Source organism: Grampus griseus (genome assembly GCF_964374135.1).
Source record: "Grampus griseus genome assembly, chromosome: 4".
In the NCBI taxonomy this organism is placed as follows: domain Eukaryota; kingdom Metazoa; phylum Chordata; class Mammalia; order Artiodactyla; family Delphinidae; genus Grampus; species Grampus griseus.
The window spans coordinates 80,114,406-80,134,419 of NC_138997.1; the positions used below are offsets into that span (position 1 = coordinate 80,114,406).

The following is a 20,014-nucleotide window of genomic DNA, read 5'->3' on the forward strand; positions in this document are numbered from 1 at the left end:
TAGGTATATACCCAAGAGAAATGAAAACATGTCCACACAAAATCTTGTACGTGAATGTTCACAGCAACATTATTCACAATAGCCAAAGAGTAGAAACAACCCAAATGTCTATCAATTAATAGATAGATAAAATGTGTATATCCATGCAATGGAATATTATTCATCCATAAAAAGGAATGAAGAATTGGGAGTTCCCTAGTGGTCTAGTGGTTAGGACTTGGTACTTTCACTGCTGTGGCCCAGGTTCAGTCTCTGGTCAGGGAACTGAGATCCTGCAAGCCGCACAGCAAGGCCAAAAGATAAGTAAATAAAATGTTTGTTAAAACAAAAAAAGAATGAACTATTGATATATACTGCAACATAGATGAAACTTGAAAACATAATTTCAAGAAACCAGTCACAAAGTACCACATTTCCATTTACATGAAAGGCCCAGAATAGGTAAATGTATAGAGAGAAAAAGTAGATTAGTGGTTGCCTAGGGACAGGGAGGATGAGTAACAACTAAAGGTTTCTTTTTGGGGTAATGAAAATGTTCTAAAACTGATTGTAGAGATAACCGCACAATTCTGTGAATATACTAAAAGCCATTGAGTTGAACACTTTAAATGGGTGATTTGTATGGTTTATGAATTATATTTCAATAAAGCTTTAAAAAAGAGAACTTTTGGGAATTCCCTGGCAGTCCAGTGGTTAGGACTCTACGCTTGCACTGCAGGGGGCATGGGTTCAATCCCTGGTCAGGGAACTAAGATCCTGCTAGCCACACAGTGTGACCAAAAAATTAAAAAATGAAAACAAATTTAAATTTAAAAATAAATAAAAAAGAAAGCTTTTCAATGGCTTACCACTGCCCTAAAAATAAAAACTAAATCACTAAGATTAATAGGGAAATAAGGAATCTGGTTCCAGCTAATTTTTCCACTGTCATCATTCACCAGTCCTCTCTTCATCAGTCATTACCCTCATCTTTTACTCTAATTCTAGCCATGCTGATTTTTTTTTTTTTTTTTTTTTTTTGCGGTAAGCGGGCCTCTCACTGTTGTGGCCTCTCCCGTTGTTGCGGAGCACAGGCTCCGGACGCGCAGGCTCAGCGGCCATGGCTCACGGGCCCAGCCGCTCCGCGGCATGTGGGATCTTCCCGGACCGGGGCACGAACCTGTGTCCCCTGCATCGGCAGGCGGACTCTCAACCACTGCACCACCAGGGAAGCCCCATGCTGAATTTTTTTTTCCTTGAATATGTTTGATGGTTTTAAAATATGTCTACAAGATCTTTGGCACTCCTACTTTCAAAAAGTTGAAGTGTAATTCTCTCCCCTTTCAATATGGGCTAGACTTAGTGACTCACTTCTAATGAGTAGAATGTGGTAACGTGATGTTGCATGACTTCTAAGACTAGGTCATTAGGCATTGTGACCTCCTTGCTCTCTCTTAGGGAAGTTGTCATATTTCAAAGATACTCAAGTAGCCCTATGGATAGACTCATGTGGTAGTGAAACAGGAAGGAAGTGGGTAGGACACAACCTTTGAAAGAACGACATAGCCTGAGGACATGACATAAACTGATTAGAACCAAAAGGGTCCAATATGGCGGACAAGTCGACTTCCAGTAGACCTTGAGCCTCAGTATACGCTCATTGTACTATATTAGCATGCTAAATGACACACTGGCAGGTGCCATGACAGTTCCAAGGCCGACCATAAGGATCAAAAAGTGGGTGGTGGGGTTTCCCTGGTGGCGCAGTGGTTGAGAGTCCGCCTGCCGATGCAGGGAACACGGGTTCGTGCCCCGGTCCGGGAGGATCCCACATGCCGCGGAGCGGCTGGGCCCGTGAGCCATGGCCACTGAGCCTGCGCGTCCGGAGCCTGTGCTCCGCAACGGGAGAGGCCACAACAGTGAGAGGCCCGCATACCGCAAAAAAAAAAAGTGGGTGATGGCCCAATTCCTGGAAATCCCAGCCTCTTCCTGGAATAGCTAGAATACTCCTTCCACTCATTAGCCTATGAAATTACCCATCCCTATAAAAACTGACAACCCCATACCCTGGTGCTGCTCTTGCATTCTGAGATGGCCCACACTCTGTCTGTGGAGTGTGTTTCTCTCTAAATAAATCCACGTCTCACCTATCACTTTATGTCTCACTGAATTCTTTCTGCAATGAGACATCAAGAACCTGAGCTTCATTAAGTCCTGAAACCAGGTGTGTGATCTCAGTTAGAAGACCTTGGGTTTTGGCCATGTTCGAGTCCCAGCCTCTTGGGTTTTGGCCGGGGTGAAGTCCTGGCATGTGGGTTCAAGTCCCAATCTGAGGTGCACGGTTTCAGTAGGGAACTGAGGCCTCCTGCCAACAACCATGAGAATGAGCCATTTTGGAAGCAGATCCTCCAGCCAGATTTATTAAGCATACAGATGACTGCAGCCCCAGCCAATATCTTGATGGTAACCTCATGAGAGACCCTGAGCCACAACTACCCAATTAAGTCACTTCCAAATTCCTGACTACAGGGCCTTTCCTGTTGGTCCAGTGGTTAAGACTCTGCACTTCCACTCTTCCCTGGTCAGGGAACTAAGATCCTGCATGCTGCACGGTGCGGCCAAAAATTAAAAAAAAAAAAAAGAAAGTAAAGAAAAAGAAAAAAAAATTCCTGTCCACAGAAACTGTGAGATCATTTTTTTTAATTTGATATTTTTATTTTAAGCTACAAAAACAAGCAAACAAACAACAACAAAAAACTTGAAATAGGCTTTTCAAGTTATGTAAATTCCTCCTTTCCAAGGAAGCTGAAGTTAGATCAGTGCAAGTTACCCTCAAGGCCACATACATCCTGCTTCACGGCTGCTTTCTCTCTGTTGGGTTTTGATCCTTCTTTGAGTCATAGTCTGGATCATTTTCCTCATCTCCTTCTTCTTCCCCTTTCTCATCCTCTTCTTAACCTTCTTCATCATAATCATCATCATCTTCTTTAGTAACTTCTCCAGTAAAGTATACACTGATCTTGGGATTATACATTCATGTAAAAAGTGATGACTTCCAAGGTCTGCAGCAAGGATAGCTTCAGCAGCAGCAACCAGATCTCCACTCTCAGGACCTTCAGGAGGTGCAAAAATATTAAAGAGTATTAGAAACTGTTTTGGTCACAGTACAAACTGCCCCAAGTCCCTTGTTTCTGCTTCTTAATGATTTTCAAAGTGACAATTCTTTCCTTTTTTCCAATCTATGTGGACCTTGTACAAGCCTTAATTTCTGGTCCTTCAAAAGAAAAAGGAACAGAATCATCTGGTTCTGACTTATACTATGTGTCTTTGTCAACAGTTCACTTGTAAAATATTCACTGGGTTCAAAGTGAAACTCTAAGACAAAACTCATAGGCCGGTCTGCATCTAAGGACTTCACTTTCATATCTTTCAAGTGCTTTAGAATATGTTTATCATGTTCCTGAAACATATCACTGAGCAAGTCAACATTCTTAAAAATGGTCAACCAAAATTCAGGAATTCCCTTGGGGTCTGCTTTTTCTTTATCTTTTTTCTCATCTTCAATCTTGGCCTTTTCTTTCAGTTCTTCCAAAATTTCATTTTCCTCATCTGGTTTCCATTCACATTCTTCTTATGCAGGTTCATAAGTGATCTCAAATCACTTATCAAATAGAGGCTGATAGAGAACAGTATATTTTCCTTCAAGGTCATGAACTTCCTCATAGAATTTGGCTTCTATCTATGCACATTTAACTTGAAGGATTTTCAGAGCGTTCACTTGTCTTTTAACTACCCTAGGCAAGCTTTCAATGTATCCTGTTGGTGTTTCTACCAGACCATCAGATCTTTCTTGAAGGGCTGCAAGAATCTGAGGATTTTGCAACATCTGAACAGTCAGCTGACCTGCTTTGATTTTTGATTCTTCACCAGTTTCTTCTTCTTCTACTTCTTCAACATCAACCAAACCTTGATCAAGTTCAGACTGCTCTTTCTTGTCAATGTCTGTGTTACTGTAAGAACTCCAAATATCGGTGGCTAGCACAGGGAGCCAGGTGGCCGGAGCTGCACAGGTAGTGAATCAGGGTGGCAGCCAGGGTGGGGGGCAGGGGTGGGAGCAGAAGGTGGCACCATGAGCAGATGATGCTAAAAAAGCAAATATTTGTTTCTTAAGCCACTAGACGTTGGGGCTTAAAAAAGAGATAACTTATATAATATGACATGCTACATGTCACCCTCAAGCCAAACATCTTAAGATGTTTACCTCACTAATCCTCAGTCATCCTTAAAGATGTTCCCCAGTCATCCTTATCCTTATCAGCTTCAAGATCATTTTTTCCAGGCTTCTTTAACTACTGATTAGGTCCCTCTGCTACTTGCTACCATAGCAAATATCCATTAGTTGCATCATCTGTACACCCCTATAGACTCTTAAGTTCAATGAGGTCCCATATAGGATCTGTCTTGTCAACGTCGTGTCCTTAGCACCTGCCACGGTGCCTGACATATGGTAAACTATAAATAAATACTTGGAGAATGAATAGGTAAATGAGTGCATGATTGAATTGGGAGATATAAGGAGATAATAAATATGTAATGAGATAAAGAACCCATGTGTGGGACTTCCCTGGTGGTGCAGTGGTCAAGAATCCGCCTGCCAATGCAGGGGACATGGGTTCAAACCCTGGTCCGGGAAGATCCCACATGCCGCGGAGCAACTAAGCCCGTGTACCACAACTACTGAAGCCTGCACGCCTAGAGCCCGTGCTCCGCAACAAGAGAAGCCACCGCAATGAGAAGCCCACGCACCGCAACGAAGAGCAGCCCCCGCTTGCCGCAACTAGAGAAAGCCCGTGCGCAGCAACGAACACCCAACACAGCCAAAAGATTAAAAATAAAATAACAAACAAACGAACCCATGTGTGCAGAGGCTGCTATGAGAGCACAGAGGAATGGCATTTAATTCAATCTTCACTCCCTTACGGTGTGACTTTTTGGCAAGTTACTAATATCTCTATCTCTCACTGTCTCTAAGGGTCATTTTCCTTATGCATAAAATTAGGATAAGAGTTCCTGCCTCATAGGGTTGTTACATCCATAAGCTAATACCTAGTAGAAAAAAATGATAATAACACCTGGGGATTTAGAGAAGAGCTCCATGAGAAATGATTGCCTGGGTAGTATTAAAGCGTGAGTAAAAATTAGGCAAAAAGGTGGGAAAATCTAGGCAGACAGAAAAGCAGAAACAAAGTTTCAGAGGTTAGAGGTAGCAAAGCGCATGCAGAAAACTTCACACAATTCGTATCCCTAGAGTATAAAGTGCAGGAAAGGGAAGTGGCAGATGGTGAGACTAGAGATAGGGAGGTAGGGATAGCAACATGGAAGGCTTCTTATGTTATATTACACTTCTGGAATTTATTCTGAAAAACAAATTAGGACCATTGAATGGGAGTGAGTTGGTCATATTTGCACATATTATTCTGATTAGCTTAAAAATCAGTAATCTTCACACCCACTGAAATGGCTATAATTAAAAAGATGGACAATAATACGTGTTGGCAAAGATGCAGAGAAATTGGAACCATCATACATTGCCGTTGAAAATGAACAATAGTGCCACTGATTTGGAATTCCTATTTTCTGTTTCTCTGATAGTGGCCATCCTAATGGGTGTGAGGTGATATCTCATTGTGCTTTTGATATGTACTTTCCTGATTACTAGAGATGTTGAGAATCTTTTCATATGTGTGTCACTTATTTGTATATCACCTTTGGAGAAATGTCTATTCAAATCCTCTGCTTTTTTTTTTTTTTTTTCGGTACTGGAGCCTCTCACTGTTGTGGCCTCTCCTGTTGCGGAGCACAGGCTCCGGACGCGCAGGCTCAGCGGCCATGGCTCACGGGCCCAGCCGCTCCACGGCATGTGGGATCTTCCCTGACCAGGGCACGAACCTGTGTCCCCTGCATCGGCAGGCGGACTCTCAACCACTGCGCCACCAGGGAAGCCCCCTCTGCTCATTTTTTAATCAAGTTATTTGATTTTTTATTGTTAAGTTGTAGGAGTTTTTAAATATATTCTGGATATTAACCCCTTGTCAGATATATGAGTTACAAATATTATCTCCATTTAGAAGGTTATCTTTTTACTCCATTGACTGTGCTCTTTAATGCACAAAAGTTTTAGTTTGAAGTAGTCCCATTTTTCTATTTTTGCCTTTGTTGCCTTTGCTTTTGATGTCATATCCAAGAGACCACTCATTGCCAAGTCCAATATCATGAAAACTTTAACACTTTCTTAAATACCAAGAATGCTCTCCAGGGAATTCCCTGGGGGTCCAGTGGTTAGGACTTGGCGCTTTCACTGTAGTGGCCCGGGTTCAATCTCTGGTCAGGGAAATAAGATCCTGCAAGCCACGCAGTGTGGCCAAAAAAAAAAAAAAAAATGCTCTCCAGATCCAGATTTTTCTGTTTACCTGTGATGAAAGCCAAGTTTTTTCTTTCCAATCCATCGCCAGCAAATACTTTTGTAAAATACAATAAAAATTAATTACTAGAAAGTGACTTTAAAAAGAAGAAAGACCTCAAAAATGCAAGCTGACATTTTTATTATTAAATGTAACAAACATAAATTATTCTGTCAAATTGCTATAAAAGTTTCTAAATGATTGTTCTCAATTTCCATGATTATCTGGACACAGACAGGTAATACTAGTTCAGGAACTAAGTCTAGTCCACGGTGCACACTCTGAGACTTTGAGTAGCACTCCTCTAGATCTTCCTCAAGGGTGTGGTATGGCAAGTAAGGTGAGGTAACCACTGTGTCTTTATGTAGCCATGGTGCCTCTATGGCTTATAGACAGAGCATCTCAAAATAGTTAAGATTTCCTATAAACACACAAGGACTGAGAATGCCTTCAACATGACTGATCTTCACTGTGACAATGCACAGTGGTCTAAAAGACTCCTCTGCATCACTACAGTTAGGTAAAACAAGAACTGAAAAGAATAAAAAAATTCACTCTCACTGTATCATAATCCCCATAGAAGCTCAAACACCTGCCTCCTCCATTTCCCACTTAGTCAACCAAAAATCCTGCAATTAGCAAGGGAGGATCCTTTCCTGACACCGCCCGTGTGTATAAGTGAGTGTAGAAATACTTGAAGAATTTTTACTTCTTTTACTTTATCTCAAGGTTTGTAGGAGAAAAATCAACACCAGAAGAACTTAGGGGAAATGCTTCTGATTCCATTGATGTCACATCATCTTAGTAAGAAAAGCTGCGGAACTCATTATTATGGCAGTGCCACACCTGTCCTTTTTGCAACATGCATCAATAGAGCTCTGGCATCTCAAATATACTGGGAGGAAGTCGCTTTGACCCAATCCTATACAGTATTTCCTAGAAAGAGACCAACTCTTGCTATGAACAGAAGAGAGGGCTCAGAAATACCTATAACACACTCTTTAAAAAGGCAAACTGATTGGAAGGGTGACTGTGAAATTTGTCCTGAAGCTGTAAGTTTGCACAATAAGTAGGCTACTTTTACTTAGATTGTATGTTTATTTGTAGTGGTTTACGGGGGGGGGGGGGGGGCGGGGGGGGCGGGGGGTGAGGGTAGCTAATGAAGAATGCGATACCCCTCTAGGGCCAGGATTAAGGTAGAGCAAGTAAGTCACTCAACTAGGGGGTAAAATTTAAGGGGTGCCCCAAAAGCTCAGTAATCAAGATAAATAATATTTAATACAATATTTTTAAAAATAAAAATTGGTGCAGAAAGCCTCAAAAAAACAGAATATCAAAATTTTAAAGATAGGATCAGTATTGCTAATTTTCTCTTTGGTCTCAGGCTTCTTCGGCATAGCTAGGCATATCATTGCTTGGCACTGCCATTGAACAAGTACATGCAGAAAGAACTGCTTTCAGAAAACTGCTGGTTTTGATTTTTGGTTTTTTTATTTTCAATAAAGTCTGGATTGTCATGATCAAAGCAAATGCTTGGAAGTCACCTCCACAATTCCCAGGATTAAGATGGCTGATCACTGAAATTTCTAACCTCTTCTTTTGAAAATCTCCTCCAGGGAATTCTCTGGCGGTCCAGTGGTTAGGACTCCGCACTTTCACTGCCAAGGGCCCGGGGTTCAATCCCTGGTCGGGGAACTAAGATCCGCACGGTGCAGCACCCCCCAAAAAAGTGAGAACGAGAAACAGAAACACAAACCCCATCTTCAATAAAACTAGGAAATATTCGTACCCCCAGACCCCAACATATGAAGACAAAAAGCAGGTGGGGGAATGGTTAGCAGAACTTTCTTGGAGAATACCCTCAAGAAGCAAGACTACCTAGGGAAGGATTGAAGCCTGCAGTACCCTGGAAGGCAGTGGTAGGAATAGGGCATTGAAAGCGATGAGTGGGGTCTGAAAAGACTAAAAAAGCAGTTAGCACTCCAAGCCCCACTCCCATCAGTCAGCCAACCATCCCTCCCCCACTCCCACAGTACTTTATCTGGGGGGAGGCTTCCTGGGGAGCAACAGGCAGGAAGAGGGCAGGAGTGAGGATTTAAGGAAAATGAAAGTCTGCCTACTGAACTGAGGTTCCTCAGTCCCCTTACCTCACCCTGTGCTACAGTGCCAATGGCCAGGCTTATCCTTCCCCGCAGATTACAGGCTCTTTCTCTTGATAAACTAAATTGCTACAGAGAAAATACCTACACGTACTGACATTTGGGGGACCACATTCACACCCACACCCACAAGCTGGCTGACTACCTCTTTAATCTAAAAATAAGCCCACAAGCTGACAAGAACTGCCCACTCACACAGAGCTTCCAATCAACTTTGCAGCGATTCATTTGAAAATCTGAACAAACATTCAAGGATCACCAGATCTTTGAGGAAAGTTTCCAACAGTAAAGACAGAGATCAAAACAAATAAACTGGAGGGGGAAAAGAAGAACTCAGAGGAAACAGATAATGCAGACGGTAGATTAACATTAAATTAACATTCTCAAGGAGATAAGATTTTATATCCCTTAAATAGGACTGAAATTCTCTCAGGAAGGAAGGAAAGAAAGGGGGAGAGGGAGGGAAATGAAAGGGAGGAGGGAGAAACATTAGAGAACATTAGGTGCTTTTGGACATTAAAAATGAGGGTGGAGTAAAAAAGATAAGAAAATTAGGGCTTCCCTGGTGGCGCAGTGGTTGAGAGTCCGCCTGCTGATGCAGGGGATACAGGTTCGTGCCCCGGTCCGGGAAGATCCCACATGCCGTGGATCGGCTGGGCCCGTGAGCCATGGCCGCTGAGACTGCGCGTCCGGAGCCTGTGCTCCGCAATGGGAGAGGCCACAACAGTGAGAGGCCCGCGTACCGCAAAAAAAAAAAAAAAGAATCAAAAATATTTATCTCATTAATTCACTCATCACTCTCTGAGACTCATTCTACGTGAACAGTACTAAATAAGGCAAAGCTTTATATATAACCATCTTTATTGCAGTCTTATTTATAAAAATATACAGATGATCTGAATATCCAACAAAAGGAAACATATGCATACTAAAATGAGGTAATTTCTTCGCGAATCTAGCTGATCGTCAGACTCCCCTGAGCAACTTTCATAAAAATAGAGATTTCTGGGTTTCACTGGACCTACAAAATTAAGCTCTCTTTGAGTGGACACAGGGAAAAAAAATTCCTTAGTTTCCTCTGATGATTAGCCAGGTTTTGGAACCACTGGGTTTAATGGGAAGAATAGAAGTAGGGCTAACCTTGTTGCTTATCAGCTCTGAAACCAAAGGCAAGTAAATTTTCAGACTTCCCTGAGGCTCAGTTTCCTCATCTGTAAAATACCAATCCCTGGGGTTGGTGAGGAGTAAATAAAATTGGTGTCTGTAAAGTACTTGACAGGTACATTAAGTAATTGTTATTATTGTTAAGGTACATTGGCACTATAGAATATTATACAGCTACTAAAATAACCTCTCTGAAAAAAATTCTTGTTCTCCTATGTATGTCAGTCAAAGTCCTGGAAGAAAGGACCTGGTACACCGAAACTGCATATTTTGAGGGGATTTAACAAAGGGATTATTTACAAAAGGTTTAGGGAAACCAATAAGGATTATTGCAGAGCTTTGGGTCTGTCAACAGCTGTTACCAATCCTAGGCCAGAAGGGAAGATCCCAGAAAGGGTAGGTATGAGAGAGACAGCCTCTGATAGGAGATGGAACCTTCCATAAAGGAACACAGCCAACCCACAGCAATCCCTCAAAGAGGGAGGGGAAAATAAATACTCTTATGTGGTATTGGGTTAATCCATACAGAAGAACGCAATAGAACTTATTGATGGAGTCCTTACTGGTCAGCTTCTGGGGACAAAAAGCAGAATGGAGAAGGGAGAGAAGTTGATCTGGACTAAAGCAGGGTACGAATCATATACACAAGTATTTCAACAGTATAAAAATATCCGTAGCAATTAGATTTAAGTAAATACATAAACATTTTATTATTGTTTTTTGGGGGGAAGTGGGACTATAGATTACTTTTCCTACTCTTTCTAATTGTTTGAATCTTCTAAAGTTTCAACCATAAATAGTAATAGTTAAGAATTATCGCACACTTATTGTTGTATATAGTATGTGTATTAATACATTTCATCTTTGCCGCAACCCTGTAAGGTAGGTACTATTACTATCTTCATTTTACAGATGAAGAAATTTCAACTGGAGAGGATAAGTGACTTATCCAAAGTTACAGAGCCACAGGAAGTAAACTATGGAGCCATGATTTAAATATAGACATTCTCCTCTGGGGTCCATGCATTTAAAAGCTCTACTATGTTATTTACATTCATAGTAGATAACAAGAAAGACTTTTAGGACTTCCCTGGTGGCGCAGTGGTTCAGAATCTGCTTGCTAATGCAGGGGACACGGGTTCGAGCCCTGGTCCTGGAAGATTCCACATGCTGCAGAACAACTAAGCCACAGCTACTGAGCTCGCGTGCCACACTATTGAAGCCTGCACGCCTAGAGCCTGTGCTCCGCAACAAGAGAAGCCACCGCAATGAGAAGCCTGCGCACTGCAAGGAAGAGTAGCCCCCGCTCACCGCAACTAAAGAAAGCCCGCGCGCAGCAGTGAAGCCCCAATACAGCCAAAAATAAATAAATAAACAAATAAATTCATTTAAAAAAAAGACTTTTACAAAGAAAAAAATGAATAAGCTTGAATTTGTTTTAAAGAAAAACATTTTTACAGTACATTTTCCTGGTATTCAATTAATATTAAATATATATAATATACATAATATTTGTATAATAAACATAGTAATGTATAAAAATATTTATACCCTTGTTGCCTCCTGGATGAGGCCACCTAGAATAAAGACTACATTTTCCAAATCCCCATGTAACTAGGTGTGGTCATGGCTAAACTCTGGGCAATGAGAAGTAAGCCCAGAAGTTAAGTGTGCAGCATCCAGAAAGTGTCTTTGAAGGGAGAGGGTAAGCACTTCTCTCCTTTATTCTTTCTGTTGGCTGGAATGAGGACATAATGACTGGAAGTTAAGCAGCCATCTTGGATGATGAGGCAAAAAACACATCTTAAGTCTGAGTAAGTAGCAAGATAAGAAGAATTTGTGAAGCCTTTACCAGCCTTGGAATACTCATCTCCAGACTTTTTTTTACATAAGAGAAAAATGAACTTCTCTTTTCTGTAAGCCATTGTTTATTTGGAGTTTCTGTCAGTCACAGCTGAACCTAATCCTAATCAATACTTTTACTTACCTTCCTTTCATCTTCTTTCTGCATATTTGTTTCCATTCTTCCCTGCCATGTGCCAGACACATCTACTTTTCTCTTCCTCTCCGTCACTTTTCCTGTCCTTATTCCAATAAATGTTTATTGAGCAATGCTATCTACTAGATTCAGAAGAACAAAAATGCAGATGATTCTGGCTCTACCACTTAGGCATTCATGGTCTAATTAGGGGCAACTTGTAAGTAGGTGCAATATGGTGCAAAAAATACCATAAGGCGGTATGTACAAAGGACATGGAGAGAACTTTGAAACTCAACTCATGCGTAAGCTTTCCTGTTTATCCATAAATCTGTATATCCTAAACAAAAATCTTTTATCTTCTTTCTTTGTATCAGCTGTCTTTCTCCTTCTCTAGTATGTTAAATGTTATAGTGGTGACATAACAAGACTGGTATGAGATGGGTATAACTAGGTCCTTGGGCCTGTTCTTTTCCTTTTGGACCCAAAAACCTTAAAAAGGAGGTGGATGTGAAATTGATGTTTGTAGATGTCAAGAGACCTTAAAATATTGCGGGATGATAGAAAACCTGCAAATGTGAAATGTTAAAATGTGGGTCAATTGGTAGGTTCAGAATCTTCTATTGTTTTTTAATTGTTTTTTGTCTGTGAGTGCCATGCATATAACATTAGGTACTCAGAGGACTAAAAGATTAAATAGAACACTATCTGTGCTCTCATGGAGTATATGTGCTTAATGGATTACAGTAGAACATAGGGTAAGGACCAAAATAGAATTTTAAAATGCTCCTTGTTTCTCCAGGGCAAGATGAACTACCTGACTCCTGAGCCATGAACTACCTGGTGAGAGAATTGTAAACCAGAAACATCTTGACTCCTGAGACTACGATTAAGAAATGTCACAGAGGGCTTCCCTGGTGGCGCAGTGGTTGAGAGTCCGCCTGCCGATGCAGGGGACACGGGTTCGTGCCCCGGTCCGGGAAGATCCCACATACCGCGGAGCAGCTGGGCCCGTGAGTCATGGCCGCTGAGCCTGCGCGTCCGGAGCCTGTGCTCCGCAACGGGAGAGACCACAACAGCGAAAGCCCCGCGTACCGCAAAAAGAAATGTCACAAGATGATGATTAACCCCAGCTTCTTTGTTCTTCCCCTTTAAGAAACCCCTAGGACTTCCCTGGTGGCGCAGTGGTTAAGAATCGGCCTGCCAATGCAGGGGACACAGGTTCGAGCCCTGGTCCAGGAAGATACCACGTGCCGCAGAGCAACTAAGCCCGTGCGCCACAATGACTGAGTCTGCGCTCTAGAGCCCGCGAGCCACAATTACTGAAGCCCACGTGCCACAACTACTGAAGCCCGCACGCCTAGAGCCTGTGCTCCGCAGCAAGAGAAGGCCACGCATTGCAACAAAGAGTAGCCCCCTCTCGATGCAACCAGAGGAAACCTGCACGCAGCAACAAAGACCCAACGCAGCCAAAAATAAATAAATAAATTTATATATTAAAAAAAGAAACCCCTAACTCAGAGACAAGCTGGAGTTTGATCTGAGGCTGTCTCCCACTCCCCTTGCTTGTCGCCCTGCAATAGAACCTTAGTTTGTTGCAAAAAAAAGAAGAAAAAAGTGCTCCTTGAACAGATGACGGCACAATTAATTTTGGTTTTTGAAATTTTTACTTATATATTTATAAAAAATTTGAGTATTTCTTGGTGTGTAGAGATTATAAGAGCATGAGCATCAAAATCCGCTGTGAAGTTTTATTTGATTATGAAATATTACAAACATAAAGTACAAATATAAAGAACACCTGTGTACCTCCTACTCAGCTTAAGAAATAAAATATTAAAACCCTCTCGGGACTTCCCTGGTGGTCCAGTGGGTAAGACTCTGTGCTCCCTAATGCAGGGGGCCCAGGTTCGATCCCGGGTCAGGGAATTAGATCCCACATGCTGCAACTAAGAGTCTGCATGTCACAAGTAAAAGATCCCACATGCCACAACTAAGACCCAGCACAGCCTAAATAAATAAATAAATATTTAAAAATAAAAAGTAAAACCCCCTGAGTGCTCTTCCCTATTCTTAGTCCCTCTCACTCTACAAAAGGCAGCCTCTGTTCTGAAATGATTATCATTGCCATGTACATCTTTATATTTTTATAACGTGTATATGTCTCTAAAGAATAATTGTCATTGCTTTAAGTTGTAAATGATTTATATAAATAAAATCATTTTCTTGTATTTTTCTACAACTTGTTTTTTTGCTTTTTATTACGTTTTTGAGATTTATTCAAGTTGGTTCATGTAGCTATACTTCACCCCACTTACCTGTATTTTTTAAAATCCTAGCATCCCCAAACTAAGTTATAGTGATAGAAATCAGAAGGATGGTTGCCTCTGATAGGCTGGAGCAGATTGGACTGGACACAAGGGAATATGAGGATGATGGAAATGTCTTATATCTTGTTTTGGGTGGTAGTTACTGGGTTTATATAGTTGTCAAATTCACTGAACTGAACACTAAGATCTGTGTGTTTCATTGTAAGCAAATTTTATCTCCACAAAAACATTAAAAACAATCGAGCAAAAACAATTTTAAAAAACCTTTAGCCTTGGGGATTATAATTCAGTAGGTCTGTGGTGGGGACCACCACGTGTATTTTCTTTATAAAGTTCTAGGTATAATTCTGAAGGGCACCCCCAGTTGTGGACAACTGCCCTAGAATGCCACAAAACTGGGGTAGGAATTAGGAAGAAGAGTCATCTGTCAAAGACCTAGAAACCTCTCATGGTATTTTTCTGTCCTTCCTAAACCCATTATAGTAAAGATGGAGTTGCATATTTTATAAGAGTAGAGATAACAGTGTTTGACATTGAATCAAGCACTGATGGCAGCTAGGCCTGACTGCAATAAAGCTAATATGTTTACAACTTAGTAATGGACACCTTAATTGGATTTAATTCTTTCTCACATATTGGTGAAGGCACAACCAGGAGCATATCTCTGTCTTGCACATCTAGGAGGTATGCTTCCCCAAATGACCTAATCTCCCTCCCACCACTTTCTTTATCTTTTACCTTTGTTCTCCTATCTTAAGTTCTTTTCACAATCAAGTCAAGGAAAGTTCACTTTCAGCGTATGATTTGATTTTTTATTTTTAAATTCTTTAAAAAATTTTTTTAAATTTTGTTTATTTATTTTTGTCTGTGTCGTGTCTTTGCTGCCGTGCGCGGGCTTTCTCTAGTTGCAGTGAGCAGGGGCTACTCTTCGTTGCGGTGTGTGGGCTTCTCATTGCGGTGGCTTCTCTTGTTGCGGATCACGGGCTCTAGGCGCGCAGGCTCAGTAGTTGTGGCTTGCGGGCTCTAGAGCGCTGGCTCAGTAGTTGTGGTGCATGGGCTCAGTTGCTCCGCGGCATGTGGGATCCTCTCGGACCAGGGATAAAACCTGTGTCCCCTGCATTGACAGGCGGATTCTTAACCACTGTGCCACCAGGGAAGCCCACGAATTGATTTTTTTTAAATCTGATTTGTCAATGACATTTTGAGAAGCTGTTTTGTGTAGAGCACCGTTTTAAAGATGATGGGTCTGCCTCCAATAAGTTCAGGGAGAGGTACCTGCCTAATGATGCCTATTGGAGGATTTTTTTTTTTTGAGTATTTTTAACCATATTTCTGATGGATACACACATGCATATTTCTGATGGTTACAAAAGCATGCACATATGTATACGCCACTGTATTTTTAATTTTTTCTTGCAGTTTTATTGAGATATAATTGATGTACAGCATTGTATAAGTTTAAGGTGTACAGCACAATGATTTGACTTACATATTACCACAATTAATTTAGTAAATATCCATCATCTCATATTGATACAAAATTAAAGAAATAGAAGAAAAAATTTTTTTCCTTCTGATGAGAACCCTTAGGATTTACTCTCTTAACAACTTTCATAAATAATATACAGCAGTGTTAATTATATTTATCGTGATGTACATTATGTTGCAAGGATTTTTAAAAATTCAACCTAAGGGCTTCCCTGGTGGCACAGTGGTTGAGAGTCCGCCTGCTGATGCAGGGGACACGGGTTCATGCCCCGGTCCGGGAAGATCCCACATGCCGCGGAGCAGCTGGGCCCGTGAGCCATGGCCGCTGAGCCTGCGCGTCTGGAGCCTGTGCTCCGCAACGGGAGAGGCCACAACAGTGAGAGGCCCGCGTACCGAAAAAAAAAAAAAAAATCAACCTAAGTTGGATGTACTCTCTTCCTGGAGAGGACCCTAGTGTGGCCTTCCTTATGTGCATTTCAGCACAGTGTCCTGGCCAGTGGTCTTGTGCCTCCTATCTCCCATGACCTCACTTCATTATTGAAAACCCTTGTCAAATTTCAGCTCTCCCATACTAGGTGAATGTGAAGATTCTCACTTTCCTCAAAAACAGCTGCCAAAGAACAATTGATGAAATTGGAGTCTATTTATATTTCTATTGTAGAAAACAAACTTTTTTTCTCATTAAGAAAGCAATGCATGCTTGCATCAATTAGGAGTGTATAATTGCAAACAGCATAACACAAGTTTGGTAACTTAATAAAAAAAGAATTTATCAGAACTGTATCAGAGTTGTTCATAGAATCAAAGGAAGAACTGAAGACATGGGTATCTGAAAAGATAGCAGCAAGGGCAGCCCCCAGAACCTGGAACCAAATGACCAATCCTTTCAAGGGCTGCCTTTCAACAAATATTCACTGAACTCCAGCTACACACCTGGCACCACCCTGGGTCCAATACAATCAAACACGATGCTTGTCCTTCAGGAGAGGAAAAGGAGGAGAGTCAAGCAAGGCTTTACCAAAGAAGAAACGCTTGAAACAGGTCTTAAATTAGAGTTTGCTGGGTGGATCAGGGAGAAAATAGCATGGATAAATGTACAAAGATACCAAAAAATGATGAATGGCATATAGGGGAGGGACAGTAGTTAGGGAGACAGGGAAGGATACTGGAGGACTCTATGTCCAGTCCCCAAAACTGAAGGGGAATTCTGTGGGGTATGGAGGTTGGGGGTCAGGAGAAGGGGGAGGAACTCAGTCTTGATTGTACCTGGACAGTAATGACTGATGGAAATGCCTCTATCTGAAGCTTCAATTACACCCAAATCACATAAGAATGTAAATTTAAAGTCAGAGGAAGTTGGCCTGAGACTAGCTGGGTGGTGTAATGCCTCCAAACAGGTCAAAAGACCCAGAAGTCTGATATAAACTTGGTGAACAAGAATCAAAGAATAAAAAAACCTGGACAACAAGAACAAGAATGTTCTGAGTGAACACCAGAGACAGGAGCTTAATGCTCACAGATAGACCATGTGTGAGTGAACCAGCTCCGTTTTAGAGCTAGGGATGTTGCAGACATCGTCATGTCATGAAACACTTAGATTTAATCATAGGTGATTAGGAAGAAGAGAGGGGAAATGGAGATGCTCACCATTTGAGTATTTACTAATGCCAGGCATTGTGCTAGGAATTTTGCACACATTATATAATTTAATCTTCAAAATAATCTTATGAGATAGATACTATTATTTTTCTCTCTTTTGTAGGGGAGGAAATTAAAAGACAGAATTGCTAAGTAGCTAGCAAGCTATGGAACCAGGGTTTGCTGGCTCTTTCTGACTTACCATGATATGACTTTATTTATTTATTTATTTAAAAAAAAATTTATTTGGTTGTGCTGGTGTTAGTTGCGGCAGGCGGGCCTCCTTAGTTGCAGCACACGAGCTCCTTAGTTGTGGCATGCAAACTCTTAGTTGCAGCATGCAAGTGGGATCTAGTTCCCTGACCAGGGGAGTCCCACCATGATGTGACTTTAATCAGGAAAAGAACATAATCAGTTTGGAAATTTAGAAAGATCTGTCTGGGGGACTTCCCTGGTGGTCCAGTGGGTAAGACTCTGCACTCCCAATGCAGGGGGCCCAGATTCCATCCCGCATGCATGCCACAACTAAGAAGTTCACATGCCGCAACTAAAAAAAGATCCCTCATGTCACACCTAAGAGCCAGCATAGCCTAAATAAATAAATATATTTTTTTAAAAAAGAAAGATCTCTCTGGTGACAGCGTGAAAGGAATTCAAGAGAGTAAGTGTATGGCAGTGGCAAGGAGGTAAGCAGAGCCAGTATGAATGATGAGTGAAGGCAGGGAGACTAATTAGGAGACTGTTGTGATGTTCTGGAAAAGATATGTTTAGGATCTAAGCCAGGGTGATTGCAGAAGGGATTGAAAAATAGAGTACAAATTAGAAGAAGGAAAAAAAAGGGAATAGAGTTATCAGAACTTGGTGACCTCAATCTTAGCTCTGGGGACATGCCATGGAAGGGGGACTAGCTCTGTGCTCAGTTGTGTGTAAGGAACCAAGTGTTGGGAATCAGAGTCTGTGGCGATTTGGGCCAACGATTATGAGTGAAAGAGACATCTCATTTTGTTGCCAACCCTCATACATACAGAGTCATACAGGAAATGCACACGGAGGTTGTGGGGAACAGCTATTGAGGTTGTGGGAGGAGAACTAAGGGTGACACGTCCTTGGGCACAGGTCCAGATAAACACTATGCTGAGCCTCCAGTGTCTTCCTGCTTACCCACGGTAGAGGTTACAGAGGTAGTTATGGCAGTGGTAGCAGACCCTTAGCTTCAAGAGTGGGTATTTGAGCTTTAGCCCCGCAGGTTTCATTGGAAATTCAGTGGTCAGGATCCCTCCATGGCTGACCAAGCAACCCATAAAGAGCAAATGGAACAGGCTCTCTGGTTTCTTTGAGGCCATTGTTCTTAGGCCTGAGTAAACCTCTGGGGAAATTGGATGTATCATGAGTAAAGAAACTCTTGGAAGAAAATAAACTGTCTCTTAACCACTAAATGGAAGCTCCAGTATTCAATTAAAATACTGGGAAAAAAATGTGTCCAGTGTAGTGGAGCATCAATAAAAGGTTATATTTTAGGCAGAGACAACAGCATGCACAAAGTTCAGGGTTCAGGGTTCAGGGTTCAGCACGTACTGATTTGAAACTAATTACACTAATGATATCCTGCTACTTACACAAGCAAGTTGCTCCTCCTCTTCTATTGTTTATCCTAGTCAATGAATGAAGTATAAAATTGGAGGAGTGACAACAGAAAAAAAATTAAAAACTTAAGAGAGGTTATCATTTGAGGTCTTGTAAGACATGTTAAAATGTCTTTGTTCACTGTCATCCATTGATTCTGGAAAATTCTGAGCTCTTTGAATACTCTATTTCATTCTATTCTCTGCTTCTGAACCAGATTTTTTAAAAAAGGATTTTTAAAAAATATATATTCTAAATACAAGTTCTCTCTTGAATAAATGTTTTCCAAATATTTTCTCTCAGTGTGGCTTGTCTTTCATTTTCTTAACAGTGTTTTTCAAAGAGCAATCTTTTTAATTTTTATTAAGTTCAATTTTATAGTTTTTTTTTTCTTTTATAGGTTGTGCTTTTTATGTCCTATGTAAGAAATCTTTTCCCAAGCCAACTTTTCTTTTGGAAAAACTTAGGTTTAGGTCTATGCTCCATTTCAAGTTAATTTTTTTTTTTTTTATGATATGAGGTAAGGATGAAGCTTTATTTTTTGCTTATGGATAGCCAACAGTTCCAGCACCAGTTGTTGAAAAGACTGTCGTTTTCTATTGGATTACCGTGGAATACTGACCATATACATGGTGGTCTATTCCTGAACTGTTGAATCTGTTCTATTGATCTGTACATCTATCCTTATGGCAATATCACGCTCTCTTGATTACAGTAGCTTTATAGTAAATTTCAAAATCAGGTCTCATGAGTCCTTCCAAATTTGGTTTTCTCTTCCAAGATGGTTTTGGCTATTCTGGATCCTTTGCATTTCTATACAAATTTTAGAACTTGCTTGTCAGTTGCTACAAAAAGTCTGCTGAGATTTTGTTTGGTATAACACTGAATCTATAGATCAATTTAGAGAGAATTAAATCTAAACAATGTTGCTAATTCATAAACACAGTATATCTCTCTATTTACTTAGATAATCTTCAATTTCTTCAACTTCTCTTAGAACAATTTTATAACTTTCAGTGTACAGATCTTGCACATATTTTGTTAAATGTATCCCTAAGTATTTCATGATTTCTTTATTCTATTGTAAATGATATTAAATTTTTTTAATTTATTTATTTTATTTTTATTTATTTTTGGCTGCGTCTGGTCTTTGTTGTTGCGCGTGGGCTTTCTCTAGTTGCAATGAGCGGGGGC

At 40.9% G+C, this 20,014-nt stretch overlaps 1 pseudogene across 1 annotated transcript; it reads right to left on the reverse strand.

The window, feature by feature from the left end:
• Window positions 1-3,112: 3,112 nt before the first annotated feature.
• LOC309821786 (nucleosome assembly protein 1-like 1) lies at window positions 3,113-18,540 on the reverse strand (annotated as a pseudogene). Its single transcript has 2 exons — window positions 18,359-18,540; window positions 3,113-3,989 (listed from the first exon to the last, which is right to left on the reverse strand). The product of its transcript is annotated as a nucleosome assembly protein 1-like 1 (transcript).
• Window positions 18,541-20,014: the final 1,474 nt, after the last annotated feature.